At 38.9% G+C, this 25,397-nt stretch overlaps 1 protein-coding gene and 1 pseudogene across 1 annotated transcript in view; one reads left to right on the forward strand and one right to left on the reverse strand.

The window, feature by feature from the left end:
* Positions 1 to 24,586, reverse strand: part of INO80 (INO80 complex ATPase subunit) — a 131,038-nt gene extending 106,452 nt beyond the window's left edge. Inside the window, exon 1 of the mRNA XM_055316755.1 lies at positions 24,449 to 24,586. The gene's annotated coding sequence lies outside the window, so the exon portion shown is untranslated. The remainder of the gene's footprint in view (positions 1 to 24,448) is intronic.
* On the forward strand, positions 2,865 to 3,015 carry LOC129504291 (U4 spliceosomal RNA; annotated as a pseudogene).
* Positions 24,587 to 25,397: the final 811 nt, after the last annotated feature.

Raw genomic sequence — 25,397 nt, forward strand, 5'->3', positions numbered from 1 at the left:
GGATGGCTCAGTTGGTTAAGCGTCTGACTCGGCTTAGGTTATGATCTCAAGTTATCAGATCAAGCCCCACGTGAGATTCTGTGTTCAGTACAGAGTCTGCTTGAGGTTCTTTCCCCCTTGCCTTCACAAACTTCCCTCCCCCACTTGCATGCTCTTACTCTCTTTGAAATAAATAAATCTTTAAAAACAAACAAAAAACTCTTACACTTAAGGGTCAATTTTCAATGTAAAAATTTAGACTGGAATTATTGAAGAGAATACTGGGATAATCTTTAGATTTTTAAAAAAATATTTTATTTATTTGTTCATGAGAGACACAGAGACAGAGAGAGAGGCAGAGGGAGAAGCAGGCTCCATGCAGGGAGCCCGACATGGGACTCTATCCCAGGACCACAACCTGGGCAGAAGGCAGGCACCAAACCACTGAGCCACCCAGGGATCCCCTAATTTTTAGATTAAATAGGCAATACATTAATTTGTTTATAGTGCTACATGTCAGAAAAAAAAATGCTTTAGGGGGCACCTGGGTAGCTCAGTTGGTTAAGTGGCTGACTCCTGATTTTGGCTCAGGTCATGATCTCTAGTCTGGGATCCAGACACCATGTCAGGCTCCCCACTTAGTGGGGAGTCCGCTTAAAGATTCTCTCTCCCTCTGTCCCTCTCCCTGCTTGCGATCTCTCTCTAAAATATATAAGCTAAAAAAAAAAAACAAAACAAAAACCAAACCTTTCAGATGCTTGGTTGAATCTACTTTAAGTCCAAACAGAATCTCACAGGGAGAATTTAAAAACTGTAAGATGGGTGGCAAGACTTAAAGCTCATAAAGCTAAGATTTTTTTGACTGCTCGGATAGCAAAAATCTTCACTATCTATCCTATTTAATCTAAACTTTGTATTCAAGTGAATTATATGAAAAAGTATTACTAGGTTTCAATCAAAGGGGGGAAAATGGACTTGTATCTACAATACATAAAGAACACTTATGACCCAATAAGTAGACAACTCAACTGAAAAATGAGCAAAAGACTCTGAACAGACATTTCATCAAAGAAATACAAATGGCTAATAGGCACACGAAGATGCTCAATATAAAAAAATGCAAATTAAAATGACAGTGAAATACCACTTTATACTCACCAGAATGGCTATAATAAAAGATTATAACAATTGTTGGGGAGGATGTGGAAAAACTACAACCCCAGACATTTTAACCAGCTGGTTAATATGTAAACTACTATAACCGCTACAGAAAACACTTTGGTACTTTCTTAAGATTTAAATATAAAGTTACCATATGACCTAGCACTTCCCTCCTAGTTACTCAAGAGAAAAACATACGCCCACCCAAACCCTTTAATGTGAACACAGTAACACTATTTGTAACAATCAAAAAGCAAAACAAGGGATCCCTGGGTGGCGCAGCGGTTTGGCGCCTGCCTTTGGCCCGGGGCGCGATTCTGGAGACCCCGGATCGAATCCCACGTCGGGCTCCCGGTGCATGGAGCCTGCTTCTCCCTCTGCCTGTGTCTCTGCCTCTTTCTCTCTCTCTGTGTGTGACTATCATAAAATAAATAAAAATTAAAAAAAAAAAAACAAAAAGCAAAACAATCCAAATGTTTATCAACTGGTGAGAATGGATAAACAAAATGTATATCCACACAACAGAATATTATTAACAATAAAAAGGAATAAACAGTTTTTACATGCAACAACATGAATGGACCTCACAAACATTATGCTAAGGGAAAAAAAAGAAAACAGAAAAAAAAAAAGCCAGATGACATCTTGTATGAATCCATTTAGATGAAAAGGAAATCTATAGTCAGGAAGTAGATTAGGGGTTGGCTGGGTGCACAAAGGGGGACTGATTATAAATGGAAATGAGACATCTTTCTTACGGATGTTGGAAATGTCCTAAATGCACACTGTATTGATGGTTGTACAATTCTGTAAGTTTGTTAAAAAAATCACTGAATTGTACATATAAATTAGGTAAATTTCATGAATATAAAATAGTTTTTATTAACACAGCTAAAGAGAAAAGAATGTTAAAAGATTTTTTTAAAAAGATTTCAATAGTTTCTACTTTTCAGTGTGAGACCTAATATGCACCCATTCCAAAAGATTAAAAAAAAAAAAGTTTTAAAAATACAGCAAAATTCTCTAAGAGAAAACATTTAATTCATCCGGATAAACATACATATAAATTAAAGCATATAAAATCCTGCACAGCTCCCTCCTAATGTTTCATTAAAAAATAACTGATCTCATGCACTTATTTCGGCTGATAATGAAAATGGTCCTAATTAAGGAGGCATGAAGATATGACTATAAAGTAATACTCGGTGATTCAAAAAGAACTATTTTCAGAAATAATTCCTAAGTAACTGTATATGAACACCAAGTCAAACCAATTTGTCTAGGAAACGTCACAGTTACTTCTATGGTCTCACAATGCTTAATATATGTCCCCATGTGACTCCCAGTATGCATCAATCCTATAGTCTGATTCTCCCAGAATCATTTTGTAGCATATCACCACACATAGCTGAAATGGCAAGCATGATGCACTCCCTTATTTCCACAAGGCTAAACAGAGGAGGCAGGTACTTCAAGTATGAAGTTTCTGACATCTCCACATGTAGTCTTATGATATCTGAAGAGTAAAGGAGTATTTTTTAAAGTGTTCAATTACCATCTCTTTTATTGTGGTGAACTATACATAACATAAAATTCACCATTTTAATCATTTTAAGTGTACATACAGTTCAGTGGCATTAGGTACACTCAAAAAGTCATGCCAATCATCCATTACCGCACCCTCAATCATTTTATTTAACCATGTTTAAGACTAGCAGCCTCTCAGCTTTGCGTAGTGGCAGTATCATAGCTAATGAGGTTTAATCTGAGGTGCGATTATTGCTAATTGAAGACTAGTGGTCTCTCTATTCAACCCATTTGCCTTGGCCAATCTGGTAAAAGCTGCTTCTCTTAGGTGCCTGGATGAATCAGAGAGTACAGCATGAGACTCTTGATCTCAGGGTTGTAAGTTCAAGCCCCATGTTGGGTGAACAGATTACTTAAAACTAGTATCTTTAGGAATGCCTGGGTGGCTCAGCGGTTGAGTGTCTGCCTTTGGCTCAGGGTGTGATCCCGGGGTCCAGGATGGAGTCCTGCATTGGACTCCCTGCGAGGAGCCTGCTTTTCCCTCTACCTATGTCTCTGACTCTCTCATGAATAAATAAAATCTTAAAAAAAAAAAAAAAAAACTCTTTGTCTAATAACATACTTTCATCTCTTAGGCTTGTCTTTCTCTCACTCTTCACAAGGAAACGACAGGGCCATGCTAACCTCACCCACCAGCTGTTATCCAACTTCAACACAGCAGATGACATTTCCCAAGAATCCATTTACCCACCTTGTATCAATTATTTCTAAACTCTCTGCAAAAAAATAAAATAAAATAAACTCGCTACAAAGATTATTTCAAACATTTTCCCTCTTCCTCAAAATTCTGAACTCATTCCCCCTCATCTTAGAAGAGCCTGAGGAGCAAATCTCTCCATTCTTTTTTATTACACTATAGTTCTTTATTTTCTTCTCTTATTCATGATATTTGAGCCACAAATACAAGTAGACTTTATCAGTCTACATTTGTAACTCTTTAGTCAACGTTATTCTATATATTGGTGCAAAGACAGGACTACTTCATTATGTTATCCACTGTGGGTCATGCCCATGCATTCACATTTTAAAATACATAAAATACATGTGTTATTATGATGCTTATATTTTCTTCTTATATTACAGCTGGGGCATCATACTGCTTTTAAAATTTTTAAGTATATAAACTTTATCAAAATGCATGAACAGAAATCAAAATTGTTGACTGACACTTGCTTTCTGGACACTCTCCATGTCTTTGACAACTTCTTGGACTATTCCTTCTTTACTTCTGTAATGGAAACGTCTTTATTCTAAATGTGGAGTCCACTAAAGTTCTTTTATCCATCCTTATCCCTTAGTAAACCTCATCTACTACGGAGACTTGAATTAATACTGCTGTACAGCTGACTTTCTGGCCTCCATTTAACAAAATACACAATCTAATTTCTAGATGCTTATTGGATATTCCACCCTTGATATACCACTGACCCCTTCAAACTCAAAACTTCCCAACTGCCCCTATACCATCTAGTTCATCTGTCTTTCCTATTTATAGAACAGTTAGTTATTCAGACTCAAATCTACGAATCAGTTTTTACATTCCTCTCTACTCTTTATCCAATCTGTCTCAATGTGTAGCTAATTCTTCTTTAGGGATGATGTCTGGAATCTGTCCTCTTTTATTATTAATGTTTTTATTAGGTTCTTATCATCTCACACCTAGACTACTACTTCCTAATTTGGCTTCCACCTCTAGGTTCTTCTCACTTTAATCCATCCTTGCAACTACTGTCAGATCAGTATCCCCAAAATATCACTCTGATTATGCCGTTATCCCTCAAGAGCTTTCCAATTTGCTTCCAAATTCAATAAAGTCTAAATTCCTCAACCTGAAATTCAAAGACTTTTATCATCTGGCTCCAAGTTACCTTTCCAATTTAATCTTTTACTATATCCCTACACTCCAGATAAATTAAGAATACCCTGAAGATGTCTCAACTTCCTGTCAGATTCATGTTAATCATCAAATGAAGAGCTCTTTAAAATTCATCTGACCACAAGGTCATGCTACCATTTGAAGGATGGAAGGACTATAAACATATGTTGTTAGAGCAATTCACCATTGACTAGCTTGGTTCATACTCTGAATTCTGGCTCTTTAAACCCAGTTATCCTCCAACTGAACTTTGATCCTACTTCAGTGGCCCTGACTACAGTTTGATATTCATAGTAAATTGTCTGTTTCTGACTCACACTTACAATGTATTTCCCTGTGTCCATGTGTGATCCCAGACTAACTGATTTACGCTCTCTAGTTACTGCTATGTCTTTATGGAAGCTGTCTTGCCCTTGTCCTGTGAAAAATGTTTCTGTAAGAAGTCTTACCAAGTTGAACCAAAATCCTTCAAAGACAAAATCAAACACCCCATTCCAACAATACTTTTTAATTATTCCTAGCTAAGACTCTTCTCTACTATTCTAGTTATTTTTTAAAAAGATTTTATTTATTCATTCATGAGAGACAGAGAGAGAGAGAGAGAGAGGCAGAGACACAGGCAGAGGAAGAAGCAGGCTCCATGAGGGAGCCTGACAGGGGACTCGATCCTGGGTCTCCAGGATCATGCCCTGGGCTGAAGGCAGCGCTAAACCGCTAAGCCACCCAGACTGCCCTCTGAATGGTTATTTATAGAAAGCCTGGCACTTATAATGATCCTACAGTCAACTTATGCATGTCTTATCTCCCTTACTAAACTATACAGTACTTGAGCAAAAAAGTCCCTATCTCATGAATCTATTTGGTTCTGATATTTGCAAATAACCACATTATTCTGCCTTTTTATGTACCATGTCAAAGATGAAGGCTACAAAACTCTATTCTACAGAAAGACAATCTATAGTTCATGACCATAGGCCTCTACTTCCATCCTGGACACATGATTTGGGGATGAAAGTTTAAATAAAAGAAATGAAAAGATACAAAACTTCGGTAGTAGAAAGTTAAACAGAATGAGTTCAATCATTCATTATCCATACTTACTGAACAGTGTGTGAATGCATGTACTAAAAATCTTTCAGGCAATTCTACATAAAAACTGTCTCTCAGGGGCAGCCCGGGTGGCTCAGCGGTTTAGCGCTGCTTTTGGCCCAGGACCTGATCCTGGAGACCCGGGAATCGAGTCCCGCATCAGGCTCCCTGCATGGGGCCTGCTTCTCCCTCTGACTCTCTCTCTCTCTGTGTGTGTGTCTCTCATGGATAAATAAATAAAATCTTAAAAAAAAAAAACAAAAAACTGGGCAGCCCCGGTGGCGCAGCGGTTTAGCGCCGCCTGCAGCCTCGGGTGTGATCCTGGAGACCCAGGATCGAGTCCCACATCGGGCTTCCTGCATGGAGCCTGCTTCTCCCTCTGCCTGTGTCTCTGCCTCTCTCTTCGCTCTCTCTAATGAATAAATAAATCTTTAAAAAAAATAAAAAATAAAAAACTGTCTCTCAGACAAGCTTTAGATAAATACTGGGAGGTGAGAGGAGATCATGGTGTTACTTCTAGACAAGAATCTGAAGGACACCTGCCCTACCTGCTAATTCTTACCTAAGGATAGGATTTTCATCTTCTTCCAAATGAAAAGCCTAACAAAATAACTATTTGGAGGGAAAATCACCCTATTTCTGGGTAGCCTAATCTAACAGTTTTTAGTTTGGTTAAAAAAAAAATTTGTTTTTTATTTTTAAATAGAGAAGGGTTGACTTTTAATCTTTCTCACTACCAGTAATAGTAAAAACATGATATATGATGACCACCTCATAAAGTACTACAATTACAATGATGGCCATTAACAAGTATTTCTCCTAAGACCTACACATTTAAACATTCCACACTTAACTCTATTTTCACTTGTTTTCTCTTTATTGACACTGCCCAAAATTGGTTTCATACCAATCACTTATAGAAGCATTTCCCAAAGTTTACTTCTCTGAATACTAGATCAAGATATTAACAAATGTCCATTAATATTAAAAATTATTAAAGGCCATTAGGTTAGGCCTAAAATGTTTTAGTCTCCAATATGCTGATGTACTCAGTCTCTCTCCAAGAGGAATTCCAAGCTTATTTGATCATTTTTTGGTAAAATACCTATCCAAATAGCTCAGAGAAGACCAGATAGGTCATCAATGATTCAGTCAAATACCTAAAAATATATCTCCCTTTAAGAAGTAATTCTTCAATTTACCAAGACTAATATAGAAAAGGCTAAATAAAAGTATAGCTCTTATAAAATGAACTACATAGCTTTAAAGCATTTGCAGGACTATAGTAGGTAATGGGCTCTAGCTTACAGAAAAGGCCAAATATTAAGAGAACAAATTAATTGAATTTCCTATCTCTGCTCCCCTGTAACTCAGACATTCTGTAGCCCAAACCTGTTATGACTGAACTTGATCTACTGAATCAGATCAATAGGTTACACTGATAATTTGTAGGACTAGACCACAAATAGCAAGACCAGGCCAAATAAATAAACTCGATAATATTTTAATAGATGGAAATAAGACCAAAAAGAAGTGATATGTAATTTTCACATGAACACTAGAGTGGTATTTCATTCACTCAGCCACTCAACTGCTGAACTCTAAGCACAGTGTAGACAAAGTTATTTCCCTCAGAGAATTCAGTTTCTCCCTCTGACCCTCCCCAGGCTCATGCTCGCTCTCAAATAAATTTAAAAAATCTAAAAAACTTTTAAGGTTTCCAACTTCTGAAAGAAAGAAAGAAAGAAAGAAAGAAAGAAAGAAAGAAAGAAAGAGAAAAAAAGAAAAGAAAGAGAAAGAAAGAAAGAGAAAGAAAGAAAGAAAGAAAGAAAGAAAGAAAGAAAGAAAGAAAGAGAGAGAAAGAGAGAGGGGAGGGAGGGAGGGAGGGAGGGAGGGAGGAAACGCACACCTTTGCCAAATGACTCCACTGGTGAACTTCATCAGACATTTAAAGTAGAATTAATATTGGGGTGACTGGATGGCTCATTTGGTTAAGCATGTACCCTCGACTCAGGTCATGATCTCAGAGTCCTGGATAGAGCACCACCTCTGGCTCCCTGCTCAGCAGGTAGTCTGCTTATCCCTCTCCCTCTGCCCTTCACCCCCACTTGTTTTCTCTAATAAATAAAAATCTTTAAAAAATAAATAAAGTAGAATTAATACCAATCCTTCACCAACTCTTCCTAACCACGGAAGAGGAAAAATAACAATTGCCACATCATTCTATGTGGCCAGCATTAATTACCCTGATTCCAAAGCCACCCAAAGACATCACAAGAAAAGTACAGGCTAATATCCCTACAGAAACAAAAATCCTCAATAAAATATTAACAACTAAATGTAGCAACATATAAAAAAGATTATACACCATTAACAAGTAGAATTCATTCTAGGAATGCAAGGTTTGTAGAACATCTTCAAATCAATCAATGTACTATACCACATTAATAGAACAAAGGATGAAAGTCACTTGAGCATCTCAATTAACAGAAAAATGAGTTGACAGAATCCAACACCATTTCAAAATAAAAGACTCAACAAACTGGAAGTAGAAGGGAACTCCCTCAATCTGATAAAGGGCACCTACAAAACACCCACAACATCATTCTAATGGTGAAAGACAGAATGTTATCTCCCTTAAAATCAGGAATAAGACAAGGCTGTCTACATTTATAACTCATATTCAAAACTGTACTTGAAGTTCTAGCCTGAGCAATTAGGAAAGCAAAGCAAAGCAAATTAAAATAAATACCATACAGATTGGAAAGAAGTAAAATTTTTACTTAAAGATTCTTACACAGAAATAGATAATACTAAAGAATGCACTAAAAAATGATTTTAACTAACTAACAAACAAGCTCAGTAATCTTGCAGGGTATAAAACCAATATACCAAAATCAATAATATTTCTATATACTAGCAATGAACCATCTGAAAATAGAATGAAGAAAATAATTTCATTGACAATAGGATCAAAAAGAACAAAATACTAAAAAAAAATTTTTTTAAAGGTTTTATTTATTTATTCATGAGAGACACAGAGAGGCAGAGACACACAGGCAGAGGAAGAAGCAGGCTCCTTTCAGGGAGCCTGATGTGGGACTCGATCCTGGGTCTCCGGGATTAGGCCCTGGGCCGAAGGCAGCGCTAAACCGCTGAGGCACCTGGGCTGCCCCCCAAAAAATTTTTTAATAAAATACTTTGGAATAAATTTAACCAAATAACTGCAAGACATATATACACTGAAAACAAGACATTATTCAAATAAATTAAAGAACTACATAAATGAGAAGAGATTCCAAGGTTCTTGGATCAAATGATTTAATATTCTGAAGATGGTAATGGTATATAGATTAAATATAACATCTATCAAAGTCCAAGCTGGTTTTGCAGAAAGAAAAGCTGATCCTAAAATTCATATGGAAGTGCAAGGGACCTAGGATAGCCAAAACAATCTTGACTATGAAGAACAAAGCTGGAGGACCCACACTCCCTATTTTAAAACTTACTATATAGCTGCAGTATATAAGATGTGTGCTAAGATATATGGCTAGATATATAGACCAATGGAACAGAATGGAGTCTCCAAAAAATAAACCCTTACCTTCAGAGTCAAGTGATTACCAACAAGGGTATCAAGATAATTCAATGGGAAAAGAACAGCCTTTTCAACATACGGTACTGTGACAACTAGACAGTTACATGCAAAAAAATCAAGTTGGATCTCTTCTTTACACAAAATTTAACCATAAAGAGATCACAGATGTAAATTTAAGAGCTAAAACTATAAAACTCTTAGAGGAAAACAGGTAAATCTTCATGATCTTGAATGAGGTAATGGTTTCTTAGCTATACCAAGAGCAAAAAAAAAACAAAAGGTAAAATAGATAAACTGGACTTCATTAAAATTAACTTTAGTGCTATAAACAAAGCTATCAAGAAACTGAAAACCAACAATTGGGAGAAAAGATTTCCAAATCATATAACTAATAAGGGAATGATATCCCAAATGTATTTTTTTAAAAACTCTTAAAACTCAATAATTAAATGCCCAAAGAATGTGAATAAACATTTCTCCAAAGGAGATATACCAATAGCTAATTAGCACATGAAAAGAAGTTTAAACATCACTAGCCATAGGGAAATGTAAATCAAACACACAATGATATAATGCTTACCACCTACTGGTCCAATTACAAGAAAGATAGTAAGAGATGACAAAGACATGGAGAAACTGGAACCCTTATATACTGGTGGAAATGTAAAATGGTGTAGCCATTTTGGAAAAGTTTGGCAGTTCCTCAAAAGTTTACACATAAAGTTACCATATGTAACTTGTAGGAATACCCAAGACAAATGGAAACATAAGTCCACAAAAAAACTTAGATATAAATCTTTATAGCAACATTCACAATAGCCAAAATGTGGAAACAACCTAAATGTCCATCAAGTGATGAATGGATTAATGTGATATAGTCACATAACAGAATACTTGTTGGCACCTGAAAGGGAAGGATATACTGACTGATGTAACAACATGGGTGAACCCTGAAAACATTATGCTAGGTAAATAAGCTCTTCAATAAAGGCCTCACATCATATGATACCATTTATAAGAAATAACCAGAAAACGCAACTCCACAGAAACAGGTCAATGGCTGCATGGGGAAAAGGGTGTGGATTGTGGCACTGTGCAGTGGCAAGATAGGAAGTGACTGCTAATGGGTAGGGGTTCCTTTTTGGGCTGATGGAAATGTTTTAAACTTAGACTGTGGTAGGGGTTGTAACTCTGGAAATATATTAAAGCCAGTGAATATACTAAAACCATAATACTTTAAATCGGTGAATTTTACAGACTGGGAATTTTATCTCAGTAAACATGTTAAAAATGTGCTATTTCTGAACAGGACAAAACAATAAAGATAAAAGGTAAACGATAAATTGTGAAAAATGTTCGCAACACTTTACCGATTTAAATGTCATACCGAGGATTCTTATAAAATTCCTGCAGTACTATAAAATCCCTAAGAACATAAAACCCAACCATTAATTTTCTGTTTAAAGAGATTGTTACTATTATCCCATTTACAGATAAGGAATCATGTTACTTACACACTTTAAGTAACTTACTCAAGGTTGTACAATTTAACAGGGAATGTGGATTTGAATCCAGATAATCTGACTCCCAAGCCCTCATTTAACCAATGTAATGGTTAAAGCCATTACATTGTAAGACTAGATAATGTCTGAAAAGTTACATCCCAAGCAACTTAAGGTGTTTATTTCTGGGAACTGGATTAAGAGGGACCTCTACTTTCTACTTTTTAATTTCAATATTTTTCAAAATTCTTACTACATACTGCATGTAATTTTTTCAAATGAAAAATTATGAATTGAGGGATTACTTACATTTTGAAATGAACAAATACTAAATAGTTTGAGGAGTTTTGACATACGCATACACATGACTAATCTATCTCCCTATCAAGATATGTAAGAATAGCTCATTACCCCAGAAAGTTCTCTCAGGCTTGTGCTTCTTTCCAATTACTCTTACCAGAGGCAATCATTGTTCTGATTTCTACCACCACAGATTAATTAATTTCTAGTATAGAAATTTAGAGAAAGGGAATCATATTGCATACACTTTGGTGTCTGCATTCTTTTTGTAAGGCATGTTTTTGAGATTTACCCATGTTACTGCATGTATCAAAGAATTCACTCCTTTTTGTTGCTGAATCAGATTCCGCTATGAATATAACCATAGTTTATTAATTAATCTTTTCATGGACATTTAGGTCCACTCTAGATAAATTCCTGGGAATGGAACTACCATGCCAACAGGTAGATATATGGTTTTTTTTTTTGGGGGGGGGGGTTGGGGAGGGAGTCGACATATGTTTAACCTTATAATGAACCACCAATTTTCCAAAATGGTCCCACTATTTTACATTTCCACCAACAATGAATAGGAGTTCTAGTTGCTTCTCATCTTTGCCAACATTTGGTATTATAATTGTATTATCACTGCTATTCTAATTTCTACATCCCTGATGACTGATGGGTACCTTTTCACATGCTTATTGGCCATCCTTTCTGACATATCAAAGTTTTTTTTTACTACATTTGAAAAAACTAGTCTTTTTACAGTTGAATTATATAGGAGTCATTTATTTATTACAGATATAATTCCTTTGTCAAACATACGTATTACTAAATTTTCACGGATTGAAATATTCATTATTAAGATGTCAATTCTCTCCCATATATCCTCTCTTATCTATAGATTTCCAATCCAATCCCAGGAGGGTTTTTGAAGAAACTGACACACTCAGCCTAAAATTTATATGGAAAAGCAAAATAGTCCAAACAAGTTTGAAAAAGATAAGCAGGGAAGTCTGGGTGGCTCAGTGGTTGAGTGACAGCCTTTCTGCTAAGGACATGATACTGGAATCCCTGGATTGAGTTCCACATTGGGCTCCCTGCATGGAGCCTGCTTCTCCCTCTGCCTATGTCTCTGCCCCTCTCTCTGTCTCTTGTGAATAAAAAAAATCTTAAAAAAAAAAAAAGAAAGAAAGAAAGATACGCAAAATTCGGAGTTCACACTATCTGACTACAAGACTTGCTATAGGGGATCTCTGGGTGGCTAAGCAGTTTAGCGCCCACCTTTGGCCCAGGCCATGATCCTGGAGTCCCGGGATCGAGTCCCGCATTGGGCTCCCTGTATGGAGCCTGCTTCTCCCTCTGCCTGTGTCTCTGCCTCTGTGTGTTGTGTGTGTCTCTCATGAATAAATAAATAAAATCTAAAAAAAAAAAAAAAAAAAAAAAAAGGGATCCCTGGGTGGCGCAGTGGTTTGGCGCCTGCCTTTGGCCCAGGGCGCGATCCTGGAGACCCGGGATCGAATCCCACATCAGGCTCCCGGTGCATGGAGCCTGCTTCTCCCTCTGCCTGTGTCTCTGCCTCTCTCTCTCTCTCTGTGTGACTATCATAAATAAATAAAAATTAAAAAAAAAAAAAAAAAAAAAAAAAAAAAGACGTGCTGTAAGTTACAGTAATCAAGATGGTATACTGCATTGGTCGAAGGACAAATCAATGGTACAGAACAGAGTCCAAAGAAAGATCCGCACTTACATGGTCACAGTTTTTTTTTGTTTTTTTTTTTTTTCTTTTTTAAAGATTTTATTTATTTATTCATGAGAGACACAGAGAAAGAGACAGAGGCAGAGACACAGGCAGAGGGAGAAGCAGGCTCCCTGCACGGACGGAGCCTGATGCAGGGCTCCATCCCAGGACCACAGGATTACAACCTGGGAAAAAGACAGATGCTTAACCACTCAGCCACCCAGGTGCCCTGGTCACACTGATTCTTGAGAAACAATCCAACAGGGAAAGAAGTTTTTCCTTCATGATCCTGGAGACCCAGGATCAAGTCCCACATCAGGCTACCTGCATGGAACTTGCTTCTCCCTCTGCCTGTGTCTCTGCCTCTCTCTCATGAATAAATAAATAAAATATTTTAAAAATAAAAAAATAAAAGCTTGCATAACATCTGCTGTGCTTAACTAGTATCCCTTACTGATAAACAAGAATGTCTTCCCTAATATTTTCTCTTAATTACATCTATATCATTGTGATTGTTCTTAACTCTAGGTCTTTTGAACATTATCTTATATGCTGTTTGGTAAATAAGGAATCATATGGAACACCAGAAGTAGCTGGAAGTCTTAGTACCAGAATACTTTCTTTTGGTCACTGTGTGGATGCCTATACTATGGCATAAAGTCTATGAAAACTGATTTTCTTTAATTTCCTTTAGAAAATCACAAATAATTAAAATTGACTAAATTAGAAAATTTCAAAAAATATAGGGGGAAAATAACTCAAATACCAAAAGAGAAAAAATAATTCTACACAGTACAAATACTGATAAGAGGGATACCCGGGTAGCTCAGTTGATTGAGCCTCTGCTTTTGGCTCAGGTCATGATCCTGGGGTTCTGGGAGAGGGCCCCATGCTGGACTCCCTGCTAGGTGGAGAGCCTACTTCTCCCTCTGCCACTCTCCCTGATTGTGCTCACGCACTCTCTCTCTCAAGCAAATAAGTAAAAATCTTTAAAATATATACTAATAAGAAATTTAGTGAAATTCTCACTTAAACTTTTTCTCTAACCATTAAAATTTGTATGAATCCATTAAGTTGAAATAAAGGTTACAAGTGACTATTTTGCCAAACTGAAACTATTAAATATCTTTCAGCAATTCTGCAAAAAATAATTGGGAAAAAAAGTTTTTCACGAATATTTTGAGAAAGAGTAACAGTAATTAGGTTTCATAGGATATTCATTTCCCACTCACCATATTACACAATTTAACAAAAAATAAGTTCAATGGCTTAAGAAACATTCCTGCATTCACTAAAATGTTTTAGTGAAATGTTTCAGTTAATCTTAACCATTAAAAAAGCTTTCAGAGCGAGCCTCTGTTAAAAGTAAAAACTCTAGTATGGCAAGATAGGAGGAGAGGACAAGGAATCTACAATGAATAAGAGCACACTAGTGTAGAGAGCTTTTCTGTCCTAGGTGCTTTCATAATACCAGCCCTTTTAATCACCACAATTACTCAAACCTTATTCTCAGTTAAGCTAAATAATTTGCCCAAGCTAGAATCAGAACTCAGATCTACTACTGTGACACCAAATCCCCAAATCTTCACCACCAGACTGCTATAACAAAAACAAAGAAGCCTCATGACTTGGGCATACCTCCTACTTGGTTTGCCCAAGACCCCATAAGTTTGCTGTCCTAAGCATAATCACAAATAGTCTGTTGCCCTTCATTTTCAAAAGTATCCACATTTGAACAATAATTTTTGGTCACCCTAAGACATGGCAAATAAGATGTAAATAAATCACAAAGCACCCTTTAAATTTATTTATTTATTTATTTTATTTTATTTATTTATTTATGAAAGAAAGAGAGAAGGAGTGAGCACACAAGCAGGGGGAGGGGTAGAGAGAGGGGCAGGCTCCCTGCTGAGCAGCGAGCCCAACTCTGGGCTTTATTCCAGGACCCTGAGATCATGACCTGAGCCAAAGGCAGACACTTAACCAACCAAGCCATCCAGGCACCCCCCCAAAGCACTCTTTAAATAAAACCCCAGTTGAACCAAAACTTTTCTTTCAGACTATCAAATATTCATTAAAAGGCTACTATATACCAGACACTGATTGAGGAAAAGACCTTGTCCTCAAATAACAAAGACCAACAGAGCCCTCTACAAGTAGGCCAGAAACAATCTGCTCAAAGGAATCACTACAAGAGAATGGGCACAGGGCAGCCCCGGTGGCCCAGTGGTTTGGCGTCGCCTTCAACTGGGGTGTGATCCTGGAGACCGGGAATTGAGTCCCACGTCGGGCTCCCTGCATGGAGCCTGCTTCTCCCTCTGCCTGTGTCTCTGCCTCTCTCTCTCTGTGTGTCTGTCATGAATAAATAAATAAAATCTTAAAAAAAAAAAAAAAAAAGCGCATGGGCACAGTCTAGCAATTTAACAAGCCCAGAGTTTACCCAAAACAGTTTCAGAAATAATAACACCTGCATTTTAAATGCTCCCAGCTAAAAAAAAGGATGGCCCTTTCATAAATTCCTAAAATGGCAAAGAAAATATTTTGGCCTACCTTAAAGGCATATTGAGGAAGAAAAAAATGCTACCCATTTTCCCTTCCCTATTGTTATTAATGACATTACACTACTATATGAAAAAGAAGTATGTTAACAAAGATTTTTTAAAAATCAATTACAATGCATTTGCTTTCTTCTAGGAAAGTATCATTTCAACTTCCTAAAAGAGTATCTTCACCAAGACAGGGAACAAAACATCTTACTGAAATAATAAAATAAGTATCTTTACTAGCACAACTGCCTCTATGGAGTTCTGCAGTATACACTATAGACAGAACCTTAGGTTGAATAAGTTTAAACCCTATTTATTAAGCATTTAGGGTTTATATATTACTAAACCAAAAAATCCAAAAGGGAGGAACAGTTTCCTGAGGTATCTACTGGACCTTTCCACATGGTAACTTAAAAAAAATTTATGATTTTTTTTTTTTTAAGATTCTATTTATTTATTCATGAGGGAGAAAGGCAGAGATACAGGCAGAGAGAAGCAGACTCCATAGAGGGAGCCTGATGCGGGACTCACTCCCAGGACTCCAAGATCACGCCCTGAGCCGAAGGCAGATGCTCAACCGGTCAGCCACCCAGGTGTCCAAGTTATGCTATTTTAGAGGTTATATTTTCATACGGTTATATTTCCATAAGTCTTGTAGTGAAAAGCACTCACTTAATAACAATTTATCAAATTAAAAACCTGAAAACATAGCTGATGTTCTCTTACCGAAGAGCCAGTTATTGCAACAAATTTCACAGCTAGATTCATGAAAACGCTTACCTTTTCCAGAGAATGATACAGCTCAGAAAAAAGATGTTCTCATATAAGAGAGAAATTAAAGGACTGAACTCAGCAGCCCAGAAAACTTGAGCAACTCATTTCATTCCTCAGCAAAGGGAAGATAGCTTTAGCCTGCTTAATGGTTACTTGTGAAAAAGAGATGCCTCACCAAGTGCTGGGAAATTTTAGCTATCAGTTCAATAGTTAATCCTCTATTAGTCACTTAGATGTGTAATGATTTTATTAACACTAAATATATTTACTCATTCTCTTCATTATACAGTCAATTAGAACAAGGCAGATATTATGTACATCAAACTAGGTGCTCAATAAACACTTGTTAAATTGAAGTTAGACTTTTTCCTCTATTTAAGAAGTCTGGCGAGGTGGGGAGGGAGATTCCATTACAAGCGATTCCAAATTTTTTGATCTTGTATCAAATACAACAGATTAACATTCTATTGAGAGCTATGTGCCAAACATTTTATATGCATATGTATTTTATATATGCATTAACTCATTTAATCCTTTTTTAAACATTTGTATTTATTTATTCATGAGAGACACAGATATAGGCAGAAGGAGAAGCAGGCTCTCTGCAAGGGAGCCTGATGCAGGACTAGATCTCAGGATCCCAGGTTCCCAGCCTGAGCTGAAGGCAGTAGCTCAACCACTGAGACACATCCAAGTATCCCGCACTTAAGACCTAGGCACTGGGGATCCCTGGGTGGCTCAGCAGTTTGGCGCCTGCCTTTGGCCCGGGGTGCGATCCTGGAGTCCCGGGATTGAGTCCTGCGTCAGGGTCTCCCGGCATGGAGCCTGCTTCTGCCTCTGCCCCTCTCTCTCTCTCTCTCTCTCTCTCTCTCTCTCTCTCATGAATAAATAAATAATAAATAAATCTTAAAAAAAAAAAAAGACCTAGGCACTATTATAACCTCCACTTTACAGAAAGTGAACACAGCCAGAAATATCAAAGCCAGGTCTGAAATCCAAGAAGTCTGACTCCAAAGTCCCACATACTTCAACTTCAATACTGTCTGAACAACCTCAAGCAAACCAGAGGCTCCTAGGGCATAAAACTACGCTAAGGCAGTATTTCAAACAGTATATTCATTTACTCAATCATTATTTAGAGCATTATAGACTCAAAAATATTGATTTTATGTTACAGGTTATAATCCAATGCTGCTTAGTTTATTTTGCTGCTCAAATCATTCCAGTTTTGGCCACTGAGAGCTCTTTCAGCTGGCTCCTGACATACCCTCCTCCTCATGGGGTTGTGTTGTGGTGGAGGTGGTGAGTGGTTTTTGTTGTTAGAGCACTTCCTTACTTTCTGGCACTACAAGATGTTCTAGGTTCATCTTATATATTTCCTACCCCATCCTAGAATCAGCCATTTTTCCAAGGAGCTCTTGTTCCTTGTATTAAATAATGGTATTGGAAACTAAGATCTTGTGTTGCTCCTGAGTTTCTTTTAACTTCAGCTGACAGACCACAGAAATATATGTATAATATTTATAATATAATATGTATTATTATATAATATGTAATATATTTATAATATGTAATATGTATATGTAATATATTTATAATATACTGTATATTATATATGTATATAAATACAAGCATGTATACACATATACAAATATTTCAATATGTAACCATCTGTATTAAGCTAAACATGAGTTCATGCTGATGTTCCCAACTCTAATCTACCACATGAATCATTCTAGCCTCCTCCCCTTATCTGTAAATTCACACAATAACAGTGAGGAGCCCATCTCTTACCATCTATTTACTAATTGTTCAATTGTAGTATACATACATATCAGTATCAGAATTAACCCGCACCTTCACGGGATACAATTTTATCATTTAGACTACAATGCTTATGTACAATTCCTTTTGTCTTAGATTCCACTCGTTTCCAAGATTACTTAGGTCAGCATGCCCCTTCTTCCCTTTTTAGTAAGGTTATTTCACACATTTCTAATACAATTAGATTCTCTTTTCTACATTCCTTCATGGGACCTCTCTACCTCCTAAATGATTTTTGTTTAATTTTTACACATTAATTTTGTGCTATAAAGCCCTACGGGTTTTAAAATTTTCATGTCATAGCCACCATCATGGTATCCAAAAGAATACCTTTATCAAGCAGTATTTTAACTAAACTACATGCTACTAGAGGCACCTGGCAGGCTCAGTCGGTAGAACGTGCAACTCCTGATCTTAGGGTGGACATGGAGCCAGCCTACTTGAAAAAAATGATGTTACAAGGTACTACAATCCTCTATGGAAGCAACATGGTTGGATGGAGAAGTTGAAGTCAAAAGCTGTGACTTTATAATGCTATTTACAAGCCAGACAGACTTTAGGAACATTGGCTATCCTCTCAAGGTCCCACAAGCCTCTTTGTAAAGTGAGAGGGTTCAATTAGATGATAACATATAGCAATTAAACACTATGTGTCGGGCAGCCCCGATGGCTCAGATGGCTCAGATGGCTCAGCGGTTTAGCGCCGCCTTCAGCCCAGGGCTTGGATCTATTATTACATTTTAAAAATGACTCTAGGGCAGCCCTGGTGGCTTAGTGGTTTAGCGCCGCCTTCAGCCCAGGGCATGATCCTGGGGACTCGGAATCAAGTCCTACGTCCTTGCTTCTCCCTCTGCCTGTCTGTGTGTGTGTGTGTCTCTAATAAATAAATAAAATCTTTAAAAATAATAATAAATAAAAAATAAATAAAAATGACTCTTAAAAAGGCAAACTATTACTAACATTAGAATAACATTCAGCGGGGGACCCCAGGGTGGCTCAGTGGTTTAGCGCCTGCCTTCGGCCCAGGGCATGATCAAGTCCCACACTGGGCTCCCTGCATGGAGCCTGCTTCTTCCTCTGCCTGTGTCTCTGCCTCTCTCTCTGTGTCTCCCGTGAATAAATTTAAGAAAACAATAAACAAAAAACATGTGTTTATCTTTGCAGAGACCCTCTATACTCTCCATGCATATACACACACCTGCATTAATTCACTTGTATATCCCCAGAGTCTACCATAGTCCCTTGAGTGTGGGTGGCAGGTGCTCAACAAATTGTTGTTGGGAGGGTCAAAAAGCATTCATTAGGTGTTCAATAAATATTTACTGAATGAACAAAATAAGGAGTTTCATAAACCATTAGGTACAAGCATCATTAAATGGTTTGCTGACCTGAAATGAACTAGGACTGGATCACAAAAGTCTCTGGCTTTGTAACCCTTACAACTGTGTCTGGTTTGTTCTTGAGCCTTAAATACCTTCTGTGCTAATAAGTTTCATAAACAAACAACTCATTATATACCTGTAAGCAATATTCATCTTTCAAACTAGTTCTCAATTTTCAGGATTATAATTCATGTTTTTCCAAACTCAACTTAATTTAATCACAGTTCATCCCAGTCTTCATTATTCCATCATGGAGTCAAATTTCTTTATCTTCATGTGAAAGCCTTACCATTGCCTTCATCATTTATATTGCCATTATCTGGAAACTTCCCTCCTGCTTAATTTATTCTTCCTTGAGGTGCAATAATTGGAATCCATTCTATAGTCTAAGAGTGGATTGTATTGTGGTTTTGTACCAAGATAATTAATGCAGTCCATTTTTATATTTTCTTTTTCATACCTCTCCGGGGAATGACTAACATTTTGTTGGCTTTCTGGCAACACTCAGCAACATTCTCAGGAATAAAGTGACCCAAACATTCTTTTTACCATATTTATGTTCACTAGTTGTTTGTCTGTTCATGCACAAAAATATGAAAGATTTACCCACAGTTTATTCTACTTAGCTACTAACTTCTTACAAAGAAAGCTAGTTCTTTCAAGCAAACCTGAAAGAACTTTATTTGTTCTTTTACAAGAATAGTTTTAGTACCATTACCAAAAGATGAACTCTATGCTTGAATGCCCTGAGTAGATCCTATATCCCATACAGGCTGTTCCTTCCTACTACATAACAAATAGTTTCCTTTCTCCCAAATCAGAATAGAATGTATGTCATGGTCTTTGGAGTATTTATTTCTTCAAAGACAAAAATAAACCAATTTTCATTATTATGCTATCTTACAGTTAATATGTCATTTAATTTCAGAAGTGAAAATTATTATCCCCATCCATTTCACAGATAAGGAGAACTGAAACTCAAAAATGTTGAGTAGCTTGGGGCACCTGGGTGGCTCAGTTGGTTAAGTGTCTGATTCTTGGTTTCTGCTCAGATCATGATCTCATGGGTCCTGGGATCCACACTCAGCAGGGAGTCTGCTTAAAGATTCTTTTCATCTGTACACCCCACACACACACTCCCAAGTGCTCTCTCTCTCTAAAATAAATAAATCTTAAAAAAAAAAAAAAAGTTGAGTAGCCTACCCAGTGGTTAAGTGGGACTCAAACTCAAATCTTTCTTAGTCTAAAAACAATGTCTCAGGGACATCTGGGTGGCTCAGCAGTTTAGTGTGCCTGCCTTTGGCCCAGGGCGTGTTCCTGGAGTCCCCGGATCGAGTCCCTGCGTGGAGCCTGCTTCTCCCTCTGCCTATGTCTCTGCCTCTCTGTGTGTGTGTGTGTGTGTGTGTGTGTGTGTGTGTCATGAATAAATACATAAAATCTTTTTTAAAAAATAAAAATAATAAAAAAAATAAAAAACAATGTCTTGGGACTTCTGGGTGGCTCAGCAATTGAGTGCCTGCCTTCATTCCCAGGATGTGATCCTGGAGTCCCGGGATCGAGTCCCACATTGGGTTCCCTGCATGGAGCCTGCTTCTCTCTCTACCTATGTCTCTGCCTCTCTCTCTCTCTCTCTCACAAATAAATAAAAATCTGCATCCTTATTTTCAGTAACCTATAGCTGAAATTAGCATTTCCTTCCTTCAATTCTGAAGGTAGGCAACACAGCCCAGCAAGATTAGACTTTCACTAGTTATTTAATTCAGTAATAAAAAGGATATTTCTTACATCATAAATTACTTTTTAAATATGGGAACTATATATTATATATTTAAATGTATAATATATACAATATATCTCATATTCTGAGAAGGCATTCACAAGCTTCTTTAAATTGCAAAGGGGTGCAGGGCACATAAAAAACGTTAAGGACTCTGCTCTATAGGGGTGCCTGGCTGACTCAGTTGGTGACCCTTGATATCAGGGTTCTGAGTTCAAACCCCACACCAGGCATGGAGCCTATATTTAAAAAAAAAAAAAGAAAAAGAAAAAGAAAAAGAACTCTGCTTTACAGACCATCACACAGGCTGTCAATCCTTGGTAGTGAAAGTTTATAAAAGCACCTCACACAGTTGATTCACTGTCTTTCAGTCCATTAAAAGTATCAATATGGGGCACCTGGATGGCTCAGTGAATAAGCATCCGCCTTTGGCTCAGGTTGTGATCCCGGGGTCCTCAGATCAAGTCCTGCATCCAGCTCCCTGCAGAGAGCCTGCCTCTCCCTCTGCCTATGTCTCTGCCTCTCTCTCTGTCTCTCTCATGAATAAATAAAATCTTAAAAAAAAAAAAGTATGAATAGCATTTAATCCCAATAATTTTTTAATATCTAATTTGTCAACTACATTTACTATTACTAATCTCCTACTTCTAACCTAACATATACAGAAATCTCTATTATGTACTTATTAAAGCCAGGCATTAAGCTTCGTGATTTTTTGAACCCTAAGCAAACCTACTATATCACGATTAGAAGCGAATCCAATGCTCTCTAATTGAATTCCTAACTTAATGTACCGCCATAGTCTGAATGTTTGTGCCCCCTCCCATCATATGTTGAAATCAACTCCAAAGATGATGGTATTAGGTGGGACCAGAGCCCTCATGATTAGGATTAGTGTCCATAATAGGTGTTTAATAAGTTATTAGCAACTATGTTCTTCTCATCCTCTGCACGCTACAGCCTATCATATCAAAATGTTCATGCTTAAGATTCAACTTAAAACTTGTCATCAGGGAAGCCCGGGTGGCTCAGTGCTTTAGTGCCCCTTTCAGCCCGGGGTGTGATCCTGGAGACCGGGGATCGAGTCCCATGTCAGGCTCCCTGCATGGAGCCTGCTTCTCCCTCTGCCTGTGTCTCTGCCTCTCTCTCTCTCTCTCTCTCTCTCTCTCTCTGTGTGTGTCTCTCATGAATAAGTAAATAAAATCTTAAAAAAAAAAAACTTGTCATCAACTTCATTTATTTTGCCACACAAATTCAAAGTATCCTATTAACCCTATCCTGTTCCAAACTCTCAAAACTTCACTGGATCCCGGCATTTATATTTTGTGTCAACTTTATGTTGATGTTAAATCCCCAAGCCAATTTTAATCCTCTTGAGGGCAGAGAGGTGTCTATTACTCCCTCCCTAGCCCTGTGTCTACACAAGTAACAGCACTCAAAGGCTCTTAGGAATACCATTCCTTGGTAATACAAAGACAAGCAATTATTTAAGTGAAATTATAACACCATAGTTTACGGTCTGTTGCTTAGACATCACATTTCCACCCTGATGTACTCAAAAATGTTTTTATTAGTCATAAACTTTTCTAATCACATTTGTCCTCTTTATAATTTTTTCCTATTAAAAGAGACGAGGATCTTTTTTTTTTTTTTTGAGACGACGATCTTTAAAAATTAGTTTGGATTCTACTGAAACAAAATAAAAAGAACACAGTAGACTAGAATAACAGAATTTAACCCTTAAAAATACAAATTTATTTTATTACGTAGTAGGAATGTGACTTTTACCATATAATAACCTCAAATTATTTATTTATAGGAAGAGCTTGAGAACTTCAAGCATAAAACACAAAGGGAATGGAATATTATTTGGCAACAAAATCCTGATACATGCTACAACATGGAAGAACCTTGAGAGCATGTTAAGTGAAAGAACCCAGTCACATAAAGACACATATTGTATGATTCCCTTTGTATGAAATATCCGGAATAGGCAAATCTACAAAGACAGAAAATAGATTAGTGGTTGCTAAGGGCCAGGGAAAGGGCTGAGGGGAGAGTGACTGCTAATGGGACTTCTTTCTGGGGTGATGAATTACACAGTGGTGAAAGTTGTACAACTCTGAGTATATTAAAAATCACCCAGGGGATCCCTGGGGATGGCTCAGCGGTTTAGTGCCTGCCTTTGGCCCAGGGCGCGATCCTGGAGTCCTGGGATCGAGTCCCACGTCGGGCTCCCTGCAGGGAGCCTGCTTCTCCCTCTGCCTGTGTCTCTGCACCTCTCTCTGTCTCTCATTAATAAATAAATTTAAAAATCTTAAAAAGTAAAAAATCACCAAACAGTATTTTTGGTATGTGAATTATATTGCAATAAAGTGGTTACTTAAAAATAAATAAAACGCCACCACTAGCAAACCACAGTGAAAATCTCCTTGGAAAAGAAAATCATGAAAGCCACTGATTGGAAAAGTAAGCTGGTTACCTGTGACTTTTTCGAGGTCAACCTCCTAATTCCATCTCCCAATCCTACCAACAAGTACTCAAACATGAAACTAAACAGTGTATGAATCAAAGAATTCGGGCACAGTTGGCTGTAAACTAAAATAGTTGAGTGCCTTCTTAGGCTCTATCACTCCCAAACTGTAGGGGGCTTCCACCCTAGTTGATTACGGAAGTAGTAGTTTTCACCAGCAAGCTCAAGTAGGAATGTCAAAATTGGATGACACTTGCCTAGACGTTCTACAAAAACCTAAAAGACCACAATGGGTGTCCCCTACACACTCCTAAATATGTGCACGTGTTAGGCTGTCCCCACCTAACACCAACAAACAGCATACTCCATTTACCCATATCCCAACTTGCTCCCCATAAATTGGCATACTCTTAAGCTCTTAGATCTTATTTGTTTAAGAGGACAGATAAAGCCCTCACAGGGTTCCTACTTGAGCTCAACCAGCCCCCGCCCTGACCCACCCCACCCCCAAACCCACACACGTGTTAGCCCGACACCGCCCCACCGAGTCCCACGTGCACCTGGTGTAACACAGTCCCCACGTGTGGGCGCCCCACGGGCTCCCTCGGCTATCTGAGGTCACCGCGTGACCCCAGGTCTGTAGAGGTATGAGAGGGGGAAGGACGAGGCCCAGGTCCCTGAGGTCCCAACCCTACGGGGAGTGTCCACACCCATCCTCCCCACTAACCCCAACAAATCCAAGGGCCGGGGGCGACGGCCCCTTTAAGACGCGGCCCAGTCGTCGCCCGCAGAGAGGGGCGCAACGGGGCCTACACAAACCCCCCTTCCGTTCGCCCGCCCACGTCTAGTCGCCTCACCTCGGGCCGCCGGGCCCCGCCGCCGCGGCGGCGGCGGAGGGGGGGCGGGGTGCGGGCGGGGTGCGGGCGGGGTCCGAAGGGGGGGGTCGCCCCGCCGACGGTGGAGCCGCGGTTCGCTCTCTGAGGCCGTGGGACGGTGACTGCGTTGGGCGTGGACGCTCCTAGCTCGCTCCCTCGGCGGCTCCTGGGACCCCAAGATGGCGGCGGCGCTGAGGCGGCTGCGGGCGCTGGGCCGGCGGCGGCGGCGGCCACTTTCACTCACTGAGAGGAGCGGAGCAGGGACACGGGGAGCCATGGCGGGGGGGAGGAGAGGCGCCATAGCCAGGCCAGAACAATCGAGCCGCTACTCAGCTAGCTTACCCCCGCCCCGCCCACGCTCACAGATCGTCGCCAGCCCGTGGCCTCCCGCAGTGCCGCTGCCGTCGGCCTCGTGCAGCTCGCACCCCGCCGCTGCCGCCTGACGCCCAGTGTGGACTGGGGTTCGGGGGGAGACCCTGATCCATGCCATCTGAGTGCAGATTGGTCGAGGCTGAGACTGGCGAAGATTGCCGAAAGGCGGCGGGGAGGAGGAGGAGGATGTCGTCGCTAGAGTGAGCAAGCAGATCTCGCGGGAGCAAATGTCGCGAGACCTTTCCAGTCCGGCAACCGCCGGAGAAAGGTTACTTTCCCCGGAAGTAACGTCAATCGAAACGGCCGGGATCCTGGGAATGTTCGTTTCCGCAAGCAGGAGCTAGGAGGGTGCTTGTGAATAGTTTGTTAGGGGCCACGGAACATTGAGATGACTTGAGGGAGAGGTTAGGTTCGAGTGTGGTATTTTATCTTGTTTGTGGCCACTTTGGGCGGGGTTATGCATCGTTGGGAAAGTGCCTGCTGCGTAGAGCCGCTCGTTCAGTACAGTACAGTTTGGGCTCTCCTTTAAGGCTTAGGGACCAAGACCACAATGCTGTGG

This window comes from Nyctereutes procyonoides, unplaced genomic scaffold (assembly GCF_905146905.1).
Source record: "Nyctereutes procyonoides isolate TBG_1078 unplaced genomic scaffold, NYPRO_anot_genome, whole genome shotgun sequence".
In the NCBI taxonomy this organism is placed as follows: Eukaryota; Metazoa; Chordata; class Mammalia; order Carnivora; family Canidae; genus Nyctereutes; species Nyctereutes procyonoides.